The sequence below is a fragment of the Crocuta crocuta genome, unplaced genomic scaffold, assembly GCF_008692635.1.
Source record: "Crocuta crocuta isolate KB4526 unplaced genomic scaffold, BGI_CrCroc_1.0 scaffold127, whole genome shotgun sequence".
NCBI classification, from domain to species: Eukaryota; Metazoa; Chordata; class Mammalia; order Carnivora; family Hyaenidae; genus Crocuta; species Crocuta crocuta.
Window position 1 is genome coordinate 4,860,955 of NW_027532008.1, and position 8,965 is coordinate 4,869,919.

The window sequence follows — 8,965 nt, forward strand, 5'->3', positions numbered from 1 at the left end:
GGTTTGCTCGTTCCCAAGCTTGGAGGGCGCTGCGGCCCCTCCGCTGGGGCGGGGGCTTTAGGTACCCCCATGACAGCACCCTCGGCGCCCTCCACGTCTCCCACGGTGGCCAGAAATAGCTTATCTCCGGTCAGCTCCGGGTCACAAGAGTAGTCGGGGGAGTATTAGGGACGTTTACTGAACGCCAGTTACTATGTACACTGCGCCGCGTGCTTGGCGAGCCTTACCTCGTTTAACCTCACGGCGACCGGCGAATCGGATAGTATTAGCCCGCTTTTATAGACGAGGAGGGCTTCCACGTGCATAATTGCCCGAGGAGAGGCGGCTAGTAGGTGGCTGGACTCCAGGTAGCAGCCGGGGCGCGGCTCCACATCCTGGGCTATTAACCGCGGTGCGGTTCCGCTGCCGCCTCCCGCCTTCTCTTCCGCCTCCTCCCTGGCTCCTGCCTCCTCCTCTCCCTCCTCCCCCTCCTCCCCCCTTAGGTACAGTGCTAATAATATTTACATTTTTAGTGCTTTACTTTGCATTTACAAAATACTTCTCACGCACAGTCTTGCTTGATGCGCTCAGAAGCCCAGGGAGACAGTGGGACATAATGATGCTTATTTTACGAATAGTGCAAGTACCTAAGCTGTGCAATGAGTTGCCCAAGGTTACAATGGTAGGCCTGGGACTCTCTTTGGCAGATATTATTATTATTTTATTATATTTTCTTTTTTTTAAATATTTTTTATTTCTTTCTAGGAGAGAGAGAGAGAGACAGCGTGAGCAGGGGAGGGTCAGAGAGAGGGGGAGATACAGACTCTGAAATTGGCTCCAGGCTCTGAGCTGGCAGCCAGCACAGAGCCCGACGCGGGGCTCGAACCCACGAACCGCGAGATCATGACCCAAGCGAAAGTCGGATGCTTAACCGACTAAGCCACCCAGGCACCCCTATTATATTTTCTTTTAATTTTTTTTATAAGTCATCGGAGCCAAGCTTGGAAGTGAGCTTGTGTCTATTCCCTTCCTTCATGGAGAGGGATACAGCCATAGAACAGGACAGGAATCTATCTTAAAGGTGTGCAGTTGGAAGAAAATCAGTTCTGAACACCCACTCCTTGTCCTTGGTGGCCAAGTAAAGCAAATTGAAGGTCAAAATCCTGCAGGCAGTGCTGTCAGACACTCAGCACCCTGGTTATGGGGGAAGAAGAAGGATAAAGGTGTCTGGAATACATCGAATCGCTGTTAGATTTACACTAAGGAAGTGGGGTTGAATTATGGCCCAGTCACCCTGACAGCTGGCCCTGCACCATCAGAGAGATCACCTCTCTTGCTCCCTGCTTATTGCTTCTGTTGTTTCTGCTGCTTACAATCCTGCTGCCCCTGCTCCCCACCTCGACCTAACCACGTTTTCCCTTTCATTCATTTAACAAATATTTCTGGAGAGCCGCTTCTTTCATGAAAGTCACCCTAAGAACCACCGCAGTAATTTTTCTTCTTTAGATGCCACCAACCTGGCAACTTGGGCGAAAATTGAGGTTTTAGGTCAAATGAGTTCGGGAACTGCTGCATTCTGTACTGCCACCTGAGGGTCCATGTGCATGTGAACACAGAAATGTTTCTGGGAGGTCCATTTTTAAGGTAAAAGGACCCATTTAGCCTTGTTTATCCCAGAGTTCCCCGGGAGGTATTGCGCCAGGCACCGGGCTGTTAAGAATAACTTCCACAGGGGCACCTGGGTGGCTCAGTCGGTTAAGCGTCCGACTTTGGCTCAGGTCATGATCTCACCGTCTGTGGGTTCGAGCCCCCCCTCGGGCTAAGAGCCTGGCACCTACTTCAGATTCTGTGTCTCCCTCTCTCTCTGACCCTCTCCTCCTCATGCTGTCTCTCTCTCTCTCAGAAATAAATTTTTAAAAAAACATTTAAAATTTAAAAAAAAAAGAATAACTTCCACAAAGTCTACCCCTTCAGGAGCTCACAGAGGAGACAGATAAGTGAAGGAGTAATTGTGATACAATTTTATAGGTGCGCTAATAGAGCATTTGCAAAGCGCTGCCAAAACAGAGGCAGAAGTGAGTAATTCTGCTGGAAAAACGGAGGGAAAGATTTGCAGATACGGTATTTGAATAGGAGTTTTCTAGGTGGAGAATATGGGAAAGGGCATTTCATAGTAACGACAACATATTTACAGACATGTGAATACGTGTTGGTCTCTGGGGGTGGTTATTAAATATTATTCAAGGGTTTTTTGTTTGTTGTTTTGCATGCAGTATATCCAACTGGGCTAAGCAGCAAATGAAATTCATTGTTTCATGTAACAGAAACAGTGTGGGCTCCAGTCACACTGGATCCAGGGGCTTAAAACTATGACATCAAGATTTAGTCTTTTCTGGGGCACCTGGGTGGCTTAGTCGGTTAAGCGTCTGACTTTCGCTTAGGTCATGATCTCGCGGTTCGTGGGTTCGAGCCCCGCGTCGGGCTCTGTGCTGACAGCCAGCTCGGAGCCTGGAGCCTGTTTCAGTCTGTGACTCCCTCTCTCTCTGACCCTCCCCTGCTCACGCGCGCTCTCTCTCTCTCCTAGAAATAAAAATTAAAAAAAAAAGAAGATTTAGTCTTTTCTTTTTTGTGTGGTTAAGATTTTATTTTTAAGTGCTCTCTACACCCAACATGAGGTTCGAACTCACAACCCCAAGATCAGGAGTCATGTGTGCCACTGCCTGGGCCCCCGCCAGACACCCCAAGATGTAGTTTTTATTCACCACTTCCTGACTGTTGTCCTTGGTGTTGACTTTTCATTCCCAGGATGCCTTTCTCCATGAGACGGCAGAATGGTGGCTTACAGCTTCAAATCACATCCTCACCAACAGAAAGAGTCTCTTTTCCTCGCGACTGTCCACAAAAGTTCTGGAACCGCCTCTTATTGTTCTGACTCGGGTTATTGGGAGCTCGGTAAACTGCCCTCTTGAGAAGGGGCATGGGTTGGTCTTCCAGCCCAGGCCTGGGTCCCCTGCTCCCTCCTTGAGCTGCAGCGAGATCAGCACCTCTCAGATTTCACAGACTGAGAAGTGAGGAGAAACAGCTTCCCGTGTGAGGTATTTTCTGTTGGTCCCTTGAGATGATGGACTCTTTACCCTTTTCCTTCCTGATTTGTATCTCAGGAGGCCAACCTGCATGGAGTGCCTCAGCACATCTCTTATCCTCTGGCTGCCAGTTGAATTTTTCTGCTAGAAATTAGTAGGAGATCAGAGGGGGTGGAAGAAGACGAAGTGAGGGTATTAATCCACAGGCCCTTTCCCTCCCAGGTAGCTGCATGTTGTCTGCATAGATCTCCTGAGGCTTCTTTCTCGTCCAGATCTCTGCTCTATTTAGGTTAAAATCTTTCTTCTCTTGGGCCTCCTGGTGGTAATGGCTCCCCTCTCCTGGCAGCCTCAGGGTACCATACCTCCATTCCTTCTTGTTCCCCTCAACCCTGCCTGTACCTTTGTGATTAACCTTTGCCAAATGCTTCTCAGATTAACCTTCTCCTGGAACCCTGATGGTCACATTCACCAAAGGTAACTCAAGTTTCTATCACCAAAAGAAAGGGAAATGAATACAGAGCAGGCAAAGGCAGTAAGAGAGCAGTACTAGTTGAGTAGAGCTCTTGCCATAATGAAGACCAGGGATGATAGTGCTTTCAGCAAGCGTCGGAGGGAACGATGTGCTGAAAAGTAGTATGATCCTGCCTGTATTCTAGAACCAAAGTTAACAAAATTTGCTGATGAATTCCTTCTAAGCATGCACATCAGAGAGGAGTGGAGGATGAAAATAGTTGGAAGACGTATGTCTGGAGCTCCGGCCGGGTGTGGTGATTTGGGAGGGAAGTGTGATGTGTCGTTGAAATCATGGATGAGATGCAGATGAGATGACCCAGGGAGAGCAAGTGAAATAGAGCACAAAAAGTAAAGCACAGGATCCAGAACGACAGTCTTTACATGGTGTGCAGAGGAAGGGTTGCCATCTTGTATCCATCAGCTAGGTTGTGAGCAACTTGAGGACATGAATGGAATCTGCCAGACCTTTCTTCTTTACCACTGCGTCCAGCAAGGTGTTGGGCACACATGTATAATAAGTGCTTGTCATGAATGACTTTTAATACAGTTTCACGTTTCTAACACTCCCTCCTTCTCCTGAGGTTTGAGTTACAGACAGAGAAAAAAAAAAGAGGAAGAGAAATCGATCCCTTGTGGCTCAATCCACCGAAAGCTGTGCCAAGGTTGATAAGCATTTTGCTGTCCTGGAAAACTCTAGTAGAACCTGTCAGCTGATGCTGGAGGTCTGCAGCAGCTCATTGCCTGCCTTCTGGGCGAATTTCCAGACAGGCGATTTCATTTCAGATTTTGTTATTCTTATTTGATCAGATTGACAAGTCAATAAAAAGTCGTTGCAGAAGTAATAGAAGTAGTAAAGGATCTCTTTCTCACACACCTGCATGGCTGGCGGAAAAAAGGATACAACCATTTTTTGGACGTGGCCAGTTAAGTCAAGCTATACCTATACAAGCCCCAGAAATCGCACTCCTAGTTACACACTCAAGAGAAACATAGGCGGGGCACCCAGAGGGCTCAGTCGGTTAAGCATCCGACTTTGACTCAGGTCATGTCCTCACGGTTTGTGAATTTGAGCCCCATGTCGGGCTCTGTGCTGACAGCTCAGAGCCTGGAGCCTGCTTCCGAATTCTGTGTCTCCCTCTCTCTCTGCTCCTCCCTTGTTCCCACTCTGTCTGTCTGTCTCTCAAAAATAAATAAACATTAAAAAATTTAAAAAAGAGAGAGAGAAATGTAAGCAAATGAATACACACAGGCTGCTCTTAATATCTTTATCCATAATGTCCTCAGACCGGAAATATTCCAAATATGTGTCAAAAGAAGAATAGATAAACAAATTATGGTTTACTCAATCAGTGGAAAAGTGCACAGTCATAAAAAGAAATGAACTAATGATACACATAATAACGTAAATCTCTTTCTCTCTTTCTCTTCCCTCCCACCCCTCAGGCTCATTAACGTGCATTTGGGCTTACTAGATATTTAAATTCCTAATCGGCTGCACACTCCAGACCTCCGATGGGATTTGTCTCACAGGTGGTACCTTTTACTGAAGAGCCTAATGTAACCTCCTCCTTGGTAACATGCTCATTTGTGTCCTTCTCATGGAAAAGCAGTCATTCCCCCGACAAAAGAGTTGCAACATGATCCAATAGCTCACGGGAGGAGTGAAGCTTCTTACCAGCGTACATTCAGCGTTGGTGGGGAGATGTGTGATGTACATTTTTGATATTTTTCATTTTCTCATTATAAAAATTAGCCTTTTCCTGTATAGATAATTTGAAAACAAAGGATAAATAAGAAAATTAAAATCATTTACAACTTCACGGTCCAGAGATAGCCACAATTCAATATTTTGGTATATTTCATTCCAATCTTTTTAGTAAGATTAAGTATATTATTGGACTCATTCAAGTTGGATCTCCCATTTATTTTGCTTCGCATTATATTGCAAGTGTTTCCTTGTGTTTTAAAATTTTTATTATTATTTTTTATTTTAGAGAGAGAACGTGCGAGCAGGGGAGAGGTGCAGAGGGAGGGATTGAGAATCTTAAGCAGGCTCCATGCTCAGCAAGGAGCCCAGCCTGGGGCTCCATCCCATGACCCTGGGATTGGGACCTGAGCCAAAATCAAGATTCAGACACTCAACCTACGGAACCACCCCTGCTCCCCACTCTTTGTGTTTTAAAATACTATTTATAAAAATGTGTTTTTGATGGCTACATAATATTGCATTGTTTATTCCATTATGCACCTAAACATTCATTGTTAGAATCAAAATTTCTTTAGAATTTTCTCTTCTATAATTTTATATGTACATATAAATGTATGTATTTATATGTATATATAAATATATGTACCATATTGTTACATTTACGATTATTTCCTTAGTATTGATTCCCAGAAGAGGTTACTAGGCAGAGTAATGGATGTGTTTAAAACACGCTTCTTGGAAATTGACAAAATGAATTTCAAAAAACTTGTACAAATCATACGTCAATGTACATCTTACCACATCCTTAATAATATTAGGTATTAGATTTAATTTTAAAAGCCCTTCCTGTTTAGTAGGCAGAAGCAACTGTCGGAGGCCTGCTCCGACAGGTCCAGGGGTCCCTGAAGGATGGACGGTGTCGGCGAGAGAGAGAGTGAGAGAGCCCCGAGATTCTTTCTGATCACCAGGCAGGCATCTCTGACCTGTCGGTTTTGGTGTCTTTATTTAAAGGTTCAAGAACAACATGAGATCAGAAAAAGGAATTTTTACAATGGGAAGCCTTTTGTGAATTACCTCAATCATAGTGAAGTTGAATTGTACAACTAAGGAAATAACAGGATGTTCTTAATGAAAAAAATAGGATGACATATATATGTTAAGTCGTAAATAGTTAGGCTAGGAATTATTCTGTTTGGCTCTCAAGAGGATGAATGTTTTTGAACTGGTTAGTTTGTGGAAACCTGTTTGATGCTAAATGTGTGAACACCACGGGGGCCCTAAAGGTGTTAGCCTTTTGCTTTTGGGTTATGTGTTAGCTACTCTTTTCTATCCTCATCCCAGCCACCTGTAAGGGAGGATGTTTGCAGATGGTATGCCTTTGGGAAGGGACTGCCATACATCATCAGTTAGAAGAAGCTGTACGTGTTAAGTTTTACCCCTGTTTGTTCCTAAACTCTAAATTAGGCTCTTTGTCTTGGGGCCAGGCTCAATTGTCTTTGATATGCAAGGCCCATAGGAAGAGGCTTTTGACAATCACCCACAGAGCTCTCATCTAAAATCTCTTTTGTAAAGGCAGGAATATGCTTTTCCTTATGTGGTATCTGTGTTCGGAATATGGGTCTGATATGGAATATTGTGAGGCCTGGTCAATACCAGCAGGCTCGTTTCTAATATGAGCCAGTAGTAGCAGAAGGAGATACCAGTTTTCATTTCTCACAGCAGGAGCTGTGCAAACACTGCCATTTCCTTGCTGTGACTGCCATCAGAGAGGCCAGTGTGGCTCCCAGCAAGCAACCCCATGATATCTTGATTACTGGAGAGGATGAACATTTTTTCATGTGTAATTATGAACTATCAACATTGCATGACTGATTGTAAGAACACATTATATACTATAGATAGTAACCTGTGATTACTATACTTTTTGAAATTTTTCTTAGTTTATTTTCCCTTTGAATTTTTTCTTTTTTTAATATACAGATGTTTAAATATTATTTTTAAGCTTATTTATTTATTTTGAGAGAGAGAAAGAGAGAGAGAGCACGAGGGGAGGGGATAAAGGGAGAGGGAGAGAGAAAATCCCAAGCAGGCTCTGTACTGTCAGCACAGAAACTGATGTGGGCTCGAACCCACAAACCGTGAGATCATGACCTGAGCTGAAACCAAGAGTCGGATGCTCAACCGACTGAGCCACCCATGCACCCGTAAAATTTTTGTTTAAAGGTAGAGGCACCTGGGTGGCTCAGTCAGTCGAGCATCCGACTTTGGCTCAGGTCATGATCTCATGGTTCATGAGTTCAAGCCTCCCATCAGGCTTGCTGCTGACAGCACAGAACCTCCTTCAGATCCTCTGTCCCTCTCTCTGCTGCTCTCCCAGCTTGTGTTCTGTCAAAAATAAATAAAACATTAAGAAACATTAAAAAAATAATTTCTTCATTTGCTTTCCATCTTGCTGACATCTAATTAATAGTGACCTTCTCTTTTTTGGATTTTTAATATTTTATATTTGCCACTTTCGTTCAAGTGAAATTTATTTTTAGTATAAAAATATTGGTAAGACTCTAACTTAAATTCTTTTTTAAAATAGTTAAAAAAAATTTTTTTCCATTTTTTATGTTCCTTTATTTTGAGAGAGAGAGAGATCGTGCCCACGAGCAAGGGAGGGGCAGAGAGAGAAGGAGAGAGAATTCCAAGCAGGCTCTGTGTTGCCAGGGTAGACCCCGACTTGGGGCTTGATATCACTAACCATGAGATCATGACCTAAGCCAAAATCAAAAGTCGGATGCTCAACGGACTCAGCCACCCAGGCACTCTGATTTAAAAACAAAAAAATAATTTAAGTAATCTCTATACCCAATGTGGGACTTGAACTCATACTCCCAAGATCGAGAGTCACATGTCTACCTAATGAACCAGCCAGGCACCCCTTAAATTCTTTTTTCAGTGGTTCTAATGTTAATTATTAAAGAATCCAGTTAACCTGCTGCTTGGTGTATATACAATTTACTATATATATAAAAACACAGTACATATATATTTCTTCTGTTTTGTTGATCTGGCTGTTAAAAGAAACTGTTTTGATCCTGGTAGTTTTATTATCTGGAAGGCAATGTCAGAGTATAGATATTTTCAAATATTTTTCAGAAAAGTTTTATTACTTTGTACTACCTCCTTCCCGTCTCCCCCTTCCTACAACCCTCAAACTTTAGCAGTGTATGAGAGAGACATTCTCAGGCTACAGGGCTACAGGCATTTTACTTAAAAGTCTTCAAAAAATGGGGCGCCTGGTGGGTCAGTCGGTTAAGGGTCCAACTCTTGATTTCAGCTCACATCATGATCTCTCAGTACATGAGTTCGAGCCCCATGTCAGGCTCTGCGCTGACAGTGTGGAGCCTGCTTGGGGTTCTCTCTCTCCCCCTCTCTCTGCCTCTCCCCTGCTCACTCTCTCTCTCTCAAAAATAAACAACTAAACTTAAAAAAAAAGTGCTACTGACCAGTTGTTGAGCCTTGAGCACATCTCACGTGCTTTAAGCCTGGTTCCTCTTCAGCTAAATGAAAATAACAGTGGTACTGTGTTTTTCCTCCTAAGATGGTTTTGAGTTCAAAACTGTTTATTGAAAGCTGGAAAACTATAAAATCCTAACAGAAATGGAGGCAACTGATAATGATTACATTTTTGTAA